The 14262-nt window shown below is 43.1% G+C and overlaps 1 long non-coding RNA gene across 1 annotated transcript in view; it reads right to left on the minus strand.

Moving 5' to 3' along the window:
• Nucleotides 1–13038: 13038 nt before the first annotated feature.
• LOC148534607 (uncharacterized) overlaps nt 13039–14262 on the minus strand; it is a 76184-nt gene continuing 74960 nt past the window's right edge. The window contains exon 3 of the long non-coding RNA XR_015877207.1: nt 13039–14208. This is a non-coding gene — a long non-coding RNA (uncharacterized LOC148534607). The remainder of the gene's footprint in view (nt 14209–14262) is intronic.

Here is a 14262-nt window from a genome sequence, read left to right on the forward strand (position 1 = left end):
AACTTAAAAACTAGTGAAATAGACTCCAGGGGGGTCCCTGATTATGCCCCTGGTGTTTTTAAGTTTGCAGGTGCTTGCGGCAGGTGGATTTTTTTACGTTTTTTAAAACTTCACTTTAGCAACTTTAAAATATGCTAGCACCCATTTTCATGTACCCCAAACTTGCTGGGACTACTTCTTTACCCCCCAAAAAACTGCAAATTGCTATTCTTCACCACTTCTGCAAAGACGCTAATTAGCAGCTATTGAGAGCATTTAAGTACCCCAAATACCTACAGCAGGCCTATTCGGGGGTATCTATAGTGATCCCCAATGTCAGTGCATCTTTTGGGGGGTGTCAGGCGGATTTCCCCAAATCCAGGTCCGCCAGGTCCGAATTCGCCGGGTCCTGTTTATGCAGATTTCTAATTGAATACGGGATAAGCGGGGATGAGCGCGATACTTTTTCCCATGGAAAACCAGCGATATCGGTGAAAAGTCTGGCATCCGAAAAGTACGGGATTTTTTGCACCTAATTGAATATGCCCCTAAATTGCAGGTGCAAAGTTCCATGAGGTGCTGGTTTAAAGTTGCAAACAAGTCAGCCACAATAACACATTGCATGCACAAAACTAAATGTGGACATTCGCTTGTATACCAGGTTGTACTCATCTATGTGACTGCTCTGCCTTGATCCGTATGCTTGGATTCATAGCCATCATTGCTATCAGTGAGCACTTGCACCAGTCTGCCTTATCCTTGGTGCAGATGATCAATCTGAAATCAGACAGATCTCTGCATATGCATAACTTGGCATGGTCATCAATTCCATCTATGCAACATCAACGTGCCCTCACTAAACATAGCCTCCAATTTTCCATTACTAGAACAGGCTTAATGGTCCAGGGCTGGTTGACCCTAGGAAGCCAACACAGATTATAGTGATCTGTGTTCTTTTTTGGACTGATTTGCCTACGTGTTTCAGGTTCTAGTTGCCATTGGTTTTGAACTGAAAGATCAAACTGACGGCATTTACACCTGTGGTCATTTGGAATGCGGCACTTCCGGGTCTGTAATAGCGGTCACATGGCACAGTGTACGCTTCAGGACCAGGGAAGGCAGAGACAGCGCCGGGTATTTTAAAGTAAGTTCATCTTGTTTACACTCAATTAAAGGGCTAGCTCCACCCATACTGCTATATATATTAGGTTACATCACTCTGTCACCAAATACCTTGATAAAGACCTCAAGAGAGGTAGAAATGCGTTAGTTGTGTGGTGACTATACCTGAAGTACCCAGACTGAGAAGGTACTCTGTAGGGGGAGCAGAATAATACCCCTATATGCAGTTTGCCTTGCTTGAAAGGTCCTTTGGGGTACGCATTAATTTTGTATGTTTTAAATTTTACAATAAACTGTTGAGATTTTACACTATTGCGGCAACCCTCTTTTGTCTTGCATATATGCACATCTGGAAAACTAACACAGAGGAGGTTAACCGCTGAAGAAGGATTCACACCAGATTGTGGAATGATGACCTGATATTGTTGGATCTACGGTGAACTTTTGAGAACTATTCTGATTAACATTGATATGTTGTGGGAGCTACGGTGAACGATTGAAAATTATCCTTGTCCCTTTTTTTAAAGATTGACTAACAGTGATTTTAAAACATCAGACCTGCAATTTAGGGGCATATTCAATTAGGTGCAAAAAGTCCCGTACTTTTCGGATGCCAGACTTTTCACCGATATCGCTGGTTTTCCATGGGAAAAAGTATCGCGCTCATCCCTGCTTATCCCGTATTCAATTAGAAATCTGCAAAAACAGGACCCGGCGAATTCGGACCTGGCGAAAAAAGTGTTGTCAGATTTGGGGAAATCCGCCTGACACCCCCCAAAAGATGCACTGACATTGGGGATCACTATAGATACCCCCGAATAGGCCTGCTGTAGGTATTTGGGGTACTTAAATGCTCTCAATAGCTGCTAATTAGCGTCTTTGCAGAAGTGGTGAAGAATAGCAATTTGCAGTTTTTTTGGGGGTAAAAAAGTAGTCCCAGCAAGTTTGGGGTACATGAAAATGGGTGGTAGCATATTTTAAAGTTGCTAAAGTGAAGTTTTAAAAAACGTAAAAAATCCACCTGCCGCAAGCACCTGCAAACTTAAAAACACCAGGGGCATAATCAGGGACCCCCCTGGAGTCTATTTCGCTAGTTTTTAAGTTTGTCCCCCAACTTTGTACTTTTTCGCCCCCTTTTTTAAAGTATTTATTTTGGGTGTTCTTAAGTATTTTTTAGATGTTGTAATACCGCCTGGTGCTCCACCATCAGTCGTATGATCTAAACTTGCACAAGTCCTATGGCAGGTGCAGATTTTCCCTCAGAGTATGGTCTCCAATGTGAGTGATTCAGCTTTACAACCAGCTCAAGGACAACTCCCATAATACGCCCATAAGACAGACCATTTACGTGTGTCTGAGTATCTGAGTAGCCACCTCTCAGTCAGGGCACATAAATAAAAATGCTTAAATAAAAATTACAACAAGCTAAAAATAGAGGTACTAGACGAAGGTGGTGGACAGATAAGATCAAATAAAATAAAATAGTTTAGTAACTTTAAGTTGATTAAACTTGTCTATGGGAGCAGCATAATTTCATATATAAGATGACAGATATGCTTTTGTGGTTTATAAACATCTTGATAAATATTGATAATATTTAAAAAGAACAGTATTATTTTTCATCACAGTCAAATGCTAAGGTAACGCAGTGGCTGTTACATGAAGTTTCCTCCAGAGGAAAAGCACAAAGCGGTGGTTGAAACGGGATGCGGTTAAAATATTGATGGAGGGAAATCTGGTGGTCAGAATGCCGGCCCCGGAATTCCAACACCTGTCAGAATTTCTGGCGGCAGCATCCCAACTACCGGAATCCCGAAGGTAAGTACCGGGGTTAGGGGGAGGGTTAGCATTAGGGGTTAGGCACAAGGGGGAGGGTAATGTTTAGGCACTAATGGGGGAGGGTTATGGTGCGGGAATGGGAGGTTAGGTTTAGGCACTAGGAGGGGAGGTTAGAGTTAGGCACTGAGGAGGGAGGGTTAGGGTAGGGAGAGGGTTAGCATACCAGCCGACAAAGTATCTGTATTCTATCCCTGTGGGGATCCCGGTGTCGGGATTCTGACCTCCGGGATTCCGAATGCCGGCATCCTGTACCCTACACGTGGAAACGGCAGTCAGGCGTAATATACCAGACATATGCCACTTTGCATTGAATAAAGAACTTCATTTGTTTATTTATGCTGTGAATGCTGAGGATGTGCACCAACCCCTGTGTTTTGGTTTTGGATCTGGATTCACCTTCGTGTTTTGGTCTTGGTTTTGAAACACCACTCTCATGTGTTTTGGTTTTAGTTTTGGATCTGTATTTTAATTAAAAAAAATAGAAAGAACAGCTAAAATTACGTCGTTTTGATCTTTTAGCATGCAATCCAAAACTCCAGTTCGGTTCTATCTATCCTATCTATCTATCTATCTATCTATCTATCTATCTATCTATCTATCTATCTATCTATCACATGCACACACACAAACCAGAAGCTGAATACTCTAAGTGCATGTCTGACAAGTGTGGGAGGAAATTGGAGCATCCAGAGAAAACTCACGCAAACATGGGGTGGATGTATATATTTAGAAACTGGTTATGTACAAGAGGCAATGTAAAACTGAGCTGGATGGCTAATTGAGGAAAGGTATGAGCTATCTACCAGGACACTATTGAAGCTGTGCACTTGCCAAACTATTGTAAAGAAAGAATGAGTCTACAAGCTGCTTTCTATTCCCCCATACTCTCTCAATCAGCAAACAGTAATAAATATACAAATATTGTATATTATAGTTTTTGCCAGGGGGAATGTGGAGTATATCGGATTGAGAAAGAATGGTAACTGGAAACATGTCACAAGAATGAACATGCTTTGGCTCTCAACTGAATACAAATACTGTATTATCTGTGAGCCTTCTAGTAATTCTGAACCCTTTACTGGCCGGTCAGTATAGAATGTTATGCTAATCTATTTCACAAATGTTGTTTTCAGGAATAGTATTGACATAATAATGTTCAATAATGTAGGTATATTTTTTTTTATCAAATTAAAGGTGAAAAATAATCAAAACTGCAATATAACCAGTTTTATATGGTTTTGTTGTTTTGTTGACAGCATTAGTTATTAATCCAACACTTTTGAGTAGCACTGGGTTTTCAAAGGGTAAGCTAAACCTTTAAAATGAGCAACAAACTCAATTAACTTTCTTGAAAATAGATCTCTATTATCTTTTTGTCAACTTTTTGCACACATCCTTGTTCTGCAGCTCAGCATTATACCCCTTTCAGACATCTCGAGTTTCTCAGGAATTTGGCCTGCCTCAGACAAATTCCCGGGTAGCCGCCCCTTCAATTATCCTGCTTCTGTCTGAATGGTGCTACTCCCGGGCAGCACCAAGCAGCTTTTACATGGAGTTGACAGCGCAGAGCTTCCTACATACTGTAAGTGGAGAAAAAAAACAATTTTATTAAAGAGTCCCTATGTTTCATTTTGAACAATAATTATTTTTGGTTTAACGGACAATATTACACACACAGAAAAGGGACCGCTATGGGAAGTCGGGTCGCATCGGCTTATGCAAATTTATTTATGGCATCGTGTAAGGATCTAACCATCTGGGAGAATAACCCATTTTTGGACAACATTGTTGTCTGGATTAGGTTTATAGACGACGTATTTTTTATCTGGAGGGGTGAGGAAGATATCTTAAAAAAAAATTGTGAGAATCTAAACAACAATGAATATAATATCCACCTCACGTATAATATTAATCCTAGAGAGATTAGTTTTTTGGATTTATTTATTTAACAGATGATGATATAGCTACTAAGAATTTCAATAAACCCATAGATGGCAACTCGTATGTGAACATAAAAAGTCATCACCATCTGAGATGGTTGAAAAATATTCCTAGAGGTCAAATCCAAAAAATACGTAGAAATTGCACCAGAGATGAAAACTTTACAGAACAGGTGGAAACGCTACGTCAAAAATTCTTAGCCAAGGTATATGATAATGAAGATATGCAGAAAACAATTGAAGAAATGGGTAATATTCCACAAAATGATCTTCTAGTTTATAAAGATAAAAATAAACAAGAAACTAAACCTAAAGTGGCATTTATCACCACATTTCATAACAAATACAAAAAAGTAGAAAAAATCATTAAAAATAACTGGTTCCTCCTGCAACAAGATCCCTTATTGAGAGAAATTATCCCGCATAAACCTATGTTTATATATAGAAGAGCCCCCAATATTAATAATAGACTTGTGAAAAGTGCAGTACCAGAGAAAAGAACCGGGAGAATAAAGACGAAAGGTTTCCATCACTGTGGCTCATGCATAGTGTGTACTACACATACTAATCAAACTTCAAAAATAGAAATGTTTGATTCTAGATCTAACCTCAAAGAGTTTAAAATAAAGGAATATATGACGTGCAACAGCAATAATTGTATATATATTATTGAATGCACCTGTGGGACACAATACATCGGTAAAACCTCAAGAAAACTCAAAATCAGATGGGCAGAACACCTACATATTATTAAAAAGGGGTGTGACAAATCATGCACTGTCAAAACACTTTCAGGAGAAACATCAAAGTTCAGTTAATGACATTAAATATATTATAGGTATAAAGAAAGTAGAAGGGAATTGGCGTACTAAAGGTATTGATTCGTTTCTAGCTAAAACAGAAATGAAATATATATATGAGGTAAAAACGCTGGAACCCCATGGACTGAACGCTGACTTTGAATTGAAATGGTTTTTATAATTCTTTTATTTTTCTTATATTGTGATTTTATTGTCATATATATCTTATTATTTTAGATATATTCTGGTTGAAGGTCCTTTAGAATTTATTTACATATATCATTGTGCTTTTATCATTGATGTTCTTAAAGTTTTTATGGATGAATTTTAATATACATATTTATGTACCTGCTGCTATAATTTATGTTGTATGAACCTATATAACAATGTACCCATTGTATATGTGAGTCACAGCGCACTTTATATTTATGCAGGATGATACACATAATAATGTACATCCAATATCCATGATAAGAGTCAGGAGATCCTAGGGTATGTTATTAATCTATACAAAGATTGGGGTTTACATATTCCATCGGTAAAACAGCTGGTCACGTGGTATATACCACGTAGTTGCAGCTACAAACAGTCCTATGTCCTCTGAAGTAGGAAGCACAGGGACGCTGCATTCCAAGCGGTGGAAGGCAGCGCAATAAATAAAGGGAAAGGAGCGCACCGTGTGGTGGATCGCATCACGTGCAGTCATTTGGAACGCGGCACTTCCGGGTCTGTAATAGCGGTCACATGGCACAGTGTACGCTTCAGGACCAGGGAAGGCAGAGACAGCGTCGAGTGATTTAAAGTTAGTTCATCTCGTTTACACTCAATTAAGGGGCTAGCTACACCCATACTGCTATATATATTAGGTTACATCACTCTGTCACCATATACCTTGATAAAGACCTCAAGAGAAGTAGAAATGCGTTAGTTGTGTGGTGACTATACCTGAAGTACCCAGACTGAGAAGGTAACACTCTGTAGGGGGAGCAGAATAATACCCCTATATGCAGTTTGCCTTGCTTGAAAGGTCCTTTGGGGTACGCATTAATTTTGTATGTTTTAAATTTTAAAATAAACTGTTGAGATTTTACACTATTGCGGCAACCCTCTTTTGTCTCGCATATATGCACATCTGGAAAACTAACACAGAGGAGGTTAACCGCTGAAGAAGGATTCACACCAGATTGTGGAGTGATGACCTGATATTGTTGGAGCTACGGTGAACTTTTGAGAACTATTCTGATTAACATTGATAAATTGTGGGAGCTACGGTGAACGATTGAAAATTATTCTTGTTCCTTTTTTTAAAGATTGACTAACAGTGATTTTAAAACATCAGACCATACTAATTTAGTGGTATCATGTGACCACAAATTGACTTTATATCTTTATACATTTTGGTCCATTAAGAACGATTTATTATCATTTCCCATTAGGTGCGCTGGAGAGTATCTTTTACCTTTTTGACAATTACAATGTGACTAGCAGTCATCTGCAGGCAGTCTCCTGACATTGCTGAATAGTGCAAACAAAGAGCTGGCTTTGTACTTTATGATATTGTTTATAGGCTCTGTACAGACCTGATCATGTAGTTATTTATGTCTCCTCAGTAGTGTTGTTTAATTGTCATATCAATAGGCGCAACAATCTATTAACAATAAAAAAAACACTGTTTTGATGGGAATGATACAGAAACTTGTTTTGAGGATAGTGACAGAAAATAGTGGGAGCCTAATTGCAGCGGCAGATTAAGACCCCATGGTTTGTCTTTATGCAAATCTGCACTACAGGCATTTACATGGATTTGCCTGTCTCCAAAAGAGGCCCAGAGTGTCAAAATCAGCCTGAAGAAATGACCACAGGCCCTCTACATCCTGTTTTATGTATGAGTCGATGGCTTATTCATGGGTGCCATTAGAGAAAGATCAGATCTTATTGAGTTAAAATTTCCCACTGGAGAATACAGTTGCGAATGGCATTGGAAGCAGTAAATAATCACTAGAAAGTAGGAGAGAATTAAAAGTCTTTTCATTCTCCAATATGCATTCTCTATACAGTGCAATCATTTAAAGTGTACTGCAGATGAAACCCGCACATTTAGGAAGGACATTGTAATGCCGTCTTTTTAGATTAGAAACTCTTGATAAGCCTTTTTGTTATTGCATTTTAAAGCATTGCTGATCATGCTGCAGTTGGAGAATCAGAATAAGAGATGATTCTGAGAGGAACAGAGAAGAATTACATGTTAGAGGACTGGGGATAATAATTTTACAGTAGAAATGAGTCATATATATACACAGGGCCGTAGCTAGGGTAGTGCGGCCGGTGCCATCGCACAGGGCACCAGAGGTCAGGGGGCGCTGTTTGGGTCTGTCAAATTTCTGTTTATTATCATTCTCACTTGTAGCTTCGTTTTATTTCATCCCTAGCATCTCCTGGCCTCCCTATCTCTTCCCTGGCCCTTCCACATGAGGCCATTCCCCTTTTTTGGGTGCATTATGTCCCTTTGAAAAATGAGGGGGGCGCCAATGCTCTTTCTGGCATAGGGCACCAAAAAGTCTAGCTACGGCTCTGTAACACTGTCTGTCTGTCTGTCTGTCTATCTATCTCTGTATTTCTCTCCTCTCTCAGGTTTAGAAATACATTTTGATAAATGTAATTTGAACTGAAACTCAGGGGTCTAGTTACTAAGCAGTGATAAGAGACAGAGTGAAAAGTGATAAGGTGCCAGCCAATCAGCTCCCAACTGTAATTTTTCAAACACAGCCTGTGAGATGGCAGTTGGGAGCTGATTGGCTGGCACCTTATCACTTACTTATCTCTTTTCACTCTGTCTCTTATCACTGCTTAGTACATAGACCCCATAGTACCTGAATTCTGGTGGCAATCTACAGCACGAACAGAGACTCAAAATTAGAGATGAGCGGTTCGGATTCTGTGGAATCCGAACCGCTCCGAACATTGGGGATCCGAGTCCACCCGAACCCTGTTCGGGTGTTCACCGCCTGACTCGGATCCCCGTTCGGGGCCGAACGGCGGCCGCCTGATGTCGGATTCTCACTAGAGAATCCGACATCAGGTCTCCTCGCGTGTAGGGCAGAGCGCAGTGATAGCGCTCTGCCCTACACAGACACACAGCCGCCAGCGGCAGCTGTGTGTTTGTTACAGCAGCCAATGAGAGTCACACAGACTCTCATTGGCTGCTGCACGGAGGGAGCCGGCTGGAGCTCACACATGAGCTCCGTCTTCCGGCTCCCTCCTCAGCGTGTGACAGAGCGGACGGCGCGGGAGCGGGGAATCAGGTAAGTTTTATTTTTATTTTTTTTTTACTTGTCAAAGGTCCGGGGGCGCTACTGGGGGGGGTCTGCACTACTGGGGGGGTCTGCTACTGGGGGGGCTATACTACTGGGGGGGCCATACTACAGAGGGGCCTGCTACTGGGGGGGCTATACTACTGGGGGGGGGGTCTGCACTACTGGGGGGGGTCTGCTACTGGGGGGGGCAATACTACTGGGGGGGCCATACTACAGAGGGGCCTGCTACTGGGGGGGGCTATACTACTGGGGGGGGTCTGCTACTGGGGGGGCCATACTACTGGGGGGGATCTGCACTATTGGGGGGCCATACTACAGAGGGGCCTGCTACTGGGGGGGGGCTATACTACTGGGGGGGTCTGCACTACTGGGGGGGGGTCTGCTACTGGGCGGGGCTATACTACTGGGGGGGCCATACTACAGAGGGGCCTGCTACTGGGGGGGGCTATACTACTGGGGGGGGTTTGCTACTGGGGGGGCCATACTACTGAGGGGCCTGCTACTGGGGGGGCCATACTACTGGGGGGGCTTACTACTACTGGGGGGGGGCTGCTACTGGGGCAGCCTACTACAGGGGGGGCCATACTACAGGGGGGGCCCATACTACAGGGGGGCTACTACTGGGGCAGCCTACTACTGGGGGGGCCTGCTACTGGGGCAGCCTACTACTGGGGAGCCATACTACTGGGGGGGGCATACTACTGGGTGGCATGCTAATGGGGGGCATACTACTGGGGGGGCCTGCTAATGGGGGGCATACTACTGGGGGGGGCCTGCTAATGGGGGGCATACTACTGGGGGGCATTCTACTGGGGGCACTGCATAGTGGACCCTACTACTAAGGGGACTGCATAGGGGGCACCACTGCTGGGGGACATTGTGTAAGGGACACCGCTACTGTGGGCATTGTGTAAAAGGGTCACTACTGTGGGCATTGTGTAAAAGGGGCACTACTGTGTGTCGTAACATAAATAAGAGACACTACTTTATGGTGTAATGTGAATCAGGCCCTATGTGCGGTGTAATGCTAATAAGATTGTGCACTGTGACTCCTAGGGCCGTAGCCCACTATGTAAACAAGTACTGTGACTCTGCTGGCCGTACCCCACTGGGTGGGTGCACTACTTTTCATTTCTGCCACTGCTGTGTGGCAATGTGTCATAGATGTGCTTTATACTGTGGTGTCTGTGTCGTTGTGCCGCTGCTTTGTCGCTTAGTAACCAGTCAGCTCACTGCAACCTTTGGCCAATAATGTTGAAAACAATATTATAAGCTGTGATATGGTCTAAATTGACTGGAAATTAATGTTATTGAGGTTAATAATACTCTAGGAAGAAAAATCCAAATCCAAAGCCAGTCACCGCAGTTTGGCAAATCCAAATCCAAATCCAAAGCCGGACGACGAATTAGAACCAAATCCAAATCCGGCAAAAATGGTCCGGCGCACATCCCTACTCAAAATGTAATTCAATTGACTAGCATTAATAGAAAAAGGGGGATTCTAGCACTTGCCCCTGCACAATTTGATCAACAAATGGGTACCTTCACCCTTTCCAGTATGGTTATAAAATGAAACCCCCTTGCAGTGATTTCCACGGGATGTGGTCGGGATGCCGACGCTTACATTATCAGCACCGGCATCCCGACCGCCGGGATGCCGAAGGTAAGTAACGGGGTTGGGGGGAGGGTTTGGGTTAGGGTTAGGCACTAGGAGGAGGGTTAGGCACTAAGGGGGTTGGGTTAGGTTTAGGGTGTGGGGAGGGGGAGGTTAGGTTCAGGCACTAGGGAGGAGTTAGGGTTAGGCAATAAAGAGGGAGTGTTAGGGTAGGGAGAGGGGGAGGGTTATACAGTGTTTAAGAACACTAGCGGTCAATAGGTCACCGTGTTAATAATATCAGCACTGTGAGTCAATATGGATCACGACAATCAATCAAAGGCATGGAGGGTTTAAGTCAGGGCATCTGAAATCAAAACAATATTTTACATTACACCTCTATTATAGGGAAAGTTTCCTGCAGGAAAATATAAAATTGCCAGCATGCCATATACCACACGCAGTGGCGAGGAATGGTCTTGGCCTTTAATTATGAGTTGTGTTTCTGTAGCTGCTATCACCTTCTTATGCCTCACATGACGATGCAAGACCTCCTTATTCAGGGCCTGATTCAGCAGTGCACTGCTGAACGCAAGTGCACTGCTGAATGCAGATCCTCGATGTTTGGGAATCTGCGCAGGCACCAGACCTGTTCTGCGCATGTGCAGAACGGGTCTGCGAGTATGCTTGCAAACTGGCAGCAGACTGTCAGTGATTGACAGTCTGCTGCCATTTGGAGATGGGGATGGGGGCAGCGACAGCCTCCATTACCTGAAACGGAGGCATGTCACCACCATTGGGGGGAGGGAAGAGGCCAGGATCTCCGTCGGTTGACAGAGATTTCCTGGCCTCATCCTGTAAACTGCGGTGGCCGGCTGCGGAACCCTATGGTTCACCACAGCCAGCCGATGGTATGCAGGTTAACTGATGCAGCGTTGAACAATGCAGCTCGGTTAAGTAATTACCATATCTGCAGGGATCGCAATCGGAAAGCTGCCTGCGTGCAGCGTTGCAAATATGATCCTTACAGAGCCAGGCCCTCAGAGTCTAGAAGAGGTGTCAAAAAAATTAAACCAGGAAAATCAATGCTGAAATGTCACAAATCTCTGAGGAGCTTTGCTGACACAGAAGTCGAGGATGCTACTGAGGAAGTGCAACAGGATAAGGGGGATATTTGTGTAGCTGATGCCGTTAATGACGATGGTGATGATGAGGATGTTGTTTGTGTAAGTGAGGTGCCAGTGGAGGCAATTCTTTCCTGTGATAAGAAGAAGAAGGCCTTTGTCATGCTGGCATAAGATGAAAAAATCCCCACCTCTTATCCTGACAACAGTTGTCAAACTTTCTGTAGCATTTGTAAAGCCAAAGTAAGTAGAGGCAGAGATGTTAGCCATCTATAAACCTACTCCCTGTTACATCATTTACAGCATATCATGAAAAGTTTTTGGCAAAATCTGAAAATACTGCTAAAGTAATAACAACAAACAGTTCAGCATCAGCTAGCTCTCTTCTCTCAGGTTGGTCCCATTGCCAACATCTTCCTTATCAATCTGCTTATTAATGATCAGGGGTAGTCCAATTTGCTAAGGCTAACTGAGTCCACCCCTATCCAGATTCCTCAGAAGAATCCTTGAGGGCTAAGCCTGCTGCTGCTAGGGATGGATCTTCATCCCAGAAGGAGACCAAGAAGACTTCTAGTGGTTGTTTCAAAAACAATTGACTGTGAAACAATCCTTTGCAGCTGTCACCCAGTTACACAGTGGATCACTGAAGTCATGACGACTATACTAGCATTAGATCTGTGTCCAATATCTGCCATTAATGCATCTGTTTTTAGACAGTTAATTGAGGTCCTGTGTACCCACTACCAAATTCCATCTCTGTTTCATTTTACTAGAAAAGAAATTCCTTGCCTGTACCAGGACACTCTTGGCCTAGAAAATGTAATTGTACCCTCTGTACTGGGCAAGCAAATTATTACATAACTGTGAAAGCCCACTAGGTGGGTGTATCACCTTCAGCAGCAGTATGTAACACAAAATGCCAGCTCATTTCTAGGCAGATTACTCTCTGTATCACCGGCTTCACTAAGAGGCATACCGGTGTCAACCTGTAAGAATGAAGGGATGCCATAGCAAAATGGCTTACACTGCTTAGACTGTCATCAGGATTTGTCATTTTCTGATATTGACACAAATATTGTGAGAGCATTACAGCTGGGTGAATTCTTACATGTCTCATGTTCTTCTCACATGTTTCCATGTGGTTGTGCAATTTTTATTTTAAAATGACAGGTGCATGCAGGAAATGCGGTCTGTGGCCCAAACAATTTTCGGATATTTTCACCTTTCAGCAACTGCATGTAGAAGATTTCAGCGGCTGCAAGAAATGTTCAATTTGCCATGCCACAAACTAAAGCAAGAGGTAGTAACAAGGTGGAATTCTACCTTTATATGCTTCAGCGAATGGAGGAACATAAACAAGCCATCCAAACCTACACAACAAGCCATGACATAGGTAGTGAAGGGGAATGTACCTTAGTCCAGCTCAGTGAAACATACTTATTACATCATTTTTATTTTTCATTAGTTCAATATTCATTCATGTTTTATTATTATTGTTTTTATTGTCTGGATTCATATTGTTTAAGTTTCCAGCTGATTTATATGCTTTTAACCCTTAATGTGAATTTGCAGCATTAAATAGCTATTACTTTCTCAAACAAGCCGTATAGAGTAATATAATACTTACATATGTATACTGTATGCTAGATTGTCATATTTACTCTGCATTTATTGTAATATGGTTTAATCAGTTTAGATTCATTATTATCACTACCTTTTCTATTTCATGTTTTATAGTCATTAGGCCTACCAGCGCTGTTCATTCCCTTATATCACTTTTTTATTTGTATTGGGAGGTTGACACCCTCCATTGAACCAGCTGCTCAGTGACAGCGCCAGACTGATCCTTCCTTTCTCATAGCAGATGAGCCTCTACCCCTTCGCCTCGGGGGACTCATTGGTGAGGCCGTTTGGGGACTGGTGGCTTGTGAGCTTGGTGTAGATGCTGATGGCACTTCCCTAAGGGCCCTTTGTGCCACCAGCTCCCTTTGTAATGCCACAAAGACCTGTGTTTGCTCTCATATGGCAGGATTTTGGTCTCTGGCGGCCTGTGTTTGTTTCCGTATGGCAGCATTTTGGTCTCTGGCGGCCTGTGTTAGCTCCACCAGATGCCTACTGAAGTCACTAGCCATACGGGTGTGGGTCCCCTGGGCTACTGCGGAGGTCCTATTTAGCTTCCTGAGCTGGTGTGTGATGCTGTCCATTTGAATTTTTTGCATCTCCATGTACTGCATCTGATGTTGACGGAAGGTGTGCAGGGACTGAGCCAGCTCATCTGCAGTGGGGGTGGGTGGCTGGCTGTGCTGTTTGCTGTGTTGGTGGCTGTTGGTGCTGTGCTGTGGATTTTGACTTGTTGCCTCCACAGGACTAAGAGGAATTGTTGCCTCAGCCTCCTCCTCCTTCTCAGACGTGTAGGCCACCAAGCCAAAATGACTTCCTGGGACCCTAGACGCTGGTGGTGTGGTCCGCGGTGGAGGTACAGAACTCCTGATGGTCCTGAAAAATTTAAATAAAATCTAGTAGAACTAAAATGTTTAGAAGTGTGTTAGG

This window comes from Taudactylus pleione, unplaced genomic scaffold (assembly GCF_031769625.1).
Source record: "Taudactylus pleione unplaced genomic scaffold, aTauple2 ptg000065l, whole genome shotgun sequence".
In the NCBI taxonomy this organism is placed as follows: Eukaryota; Metazoa; Chordata; class Amphibia; order Anura; family Myobatrachidae; genus Taudactylus; species Taudactylus pleione.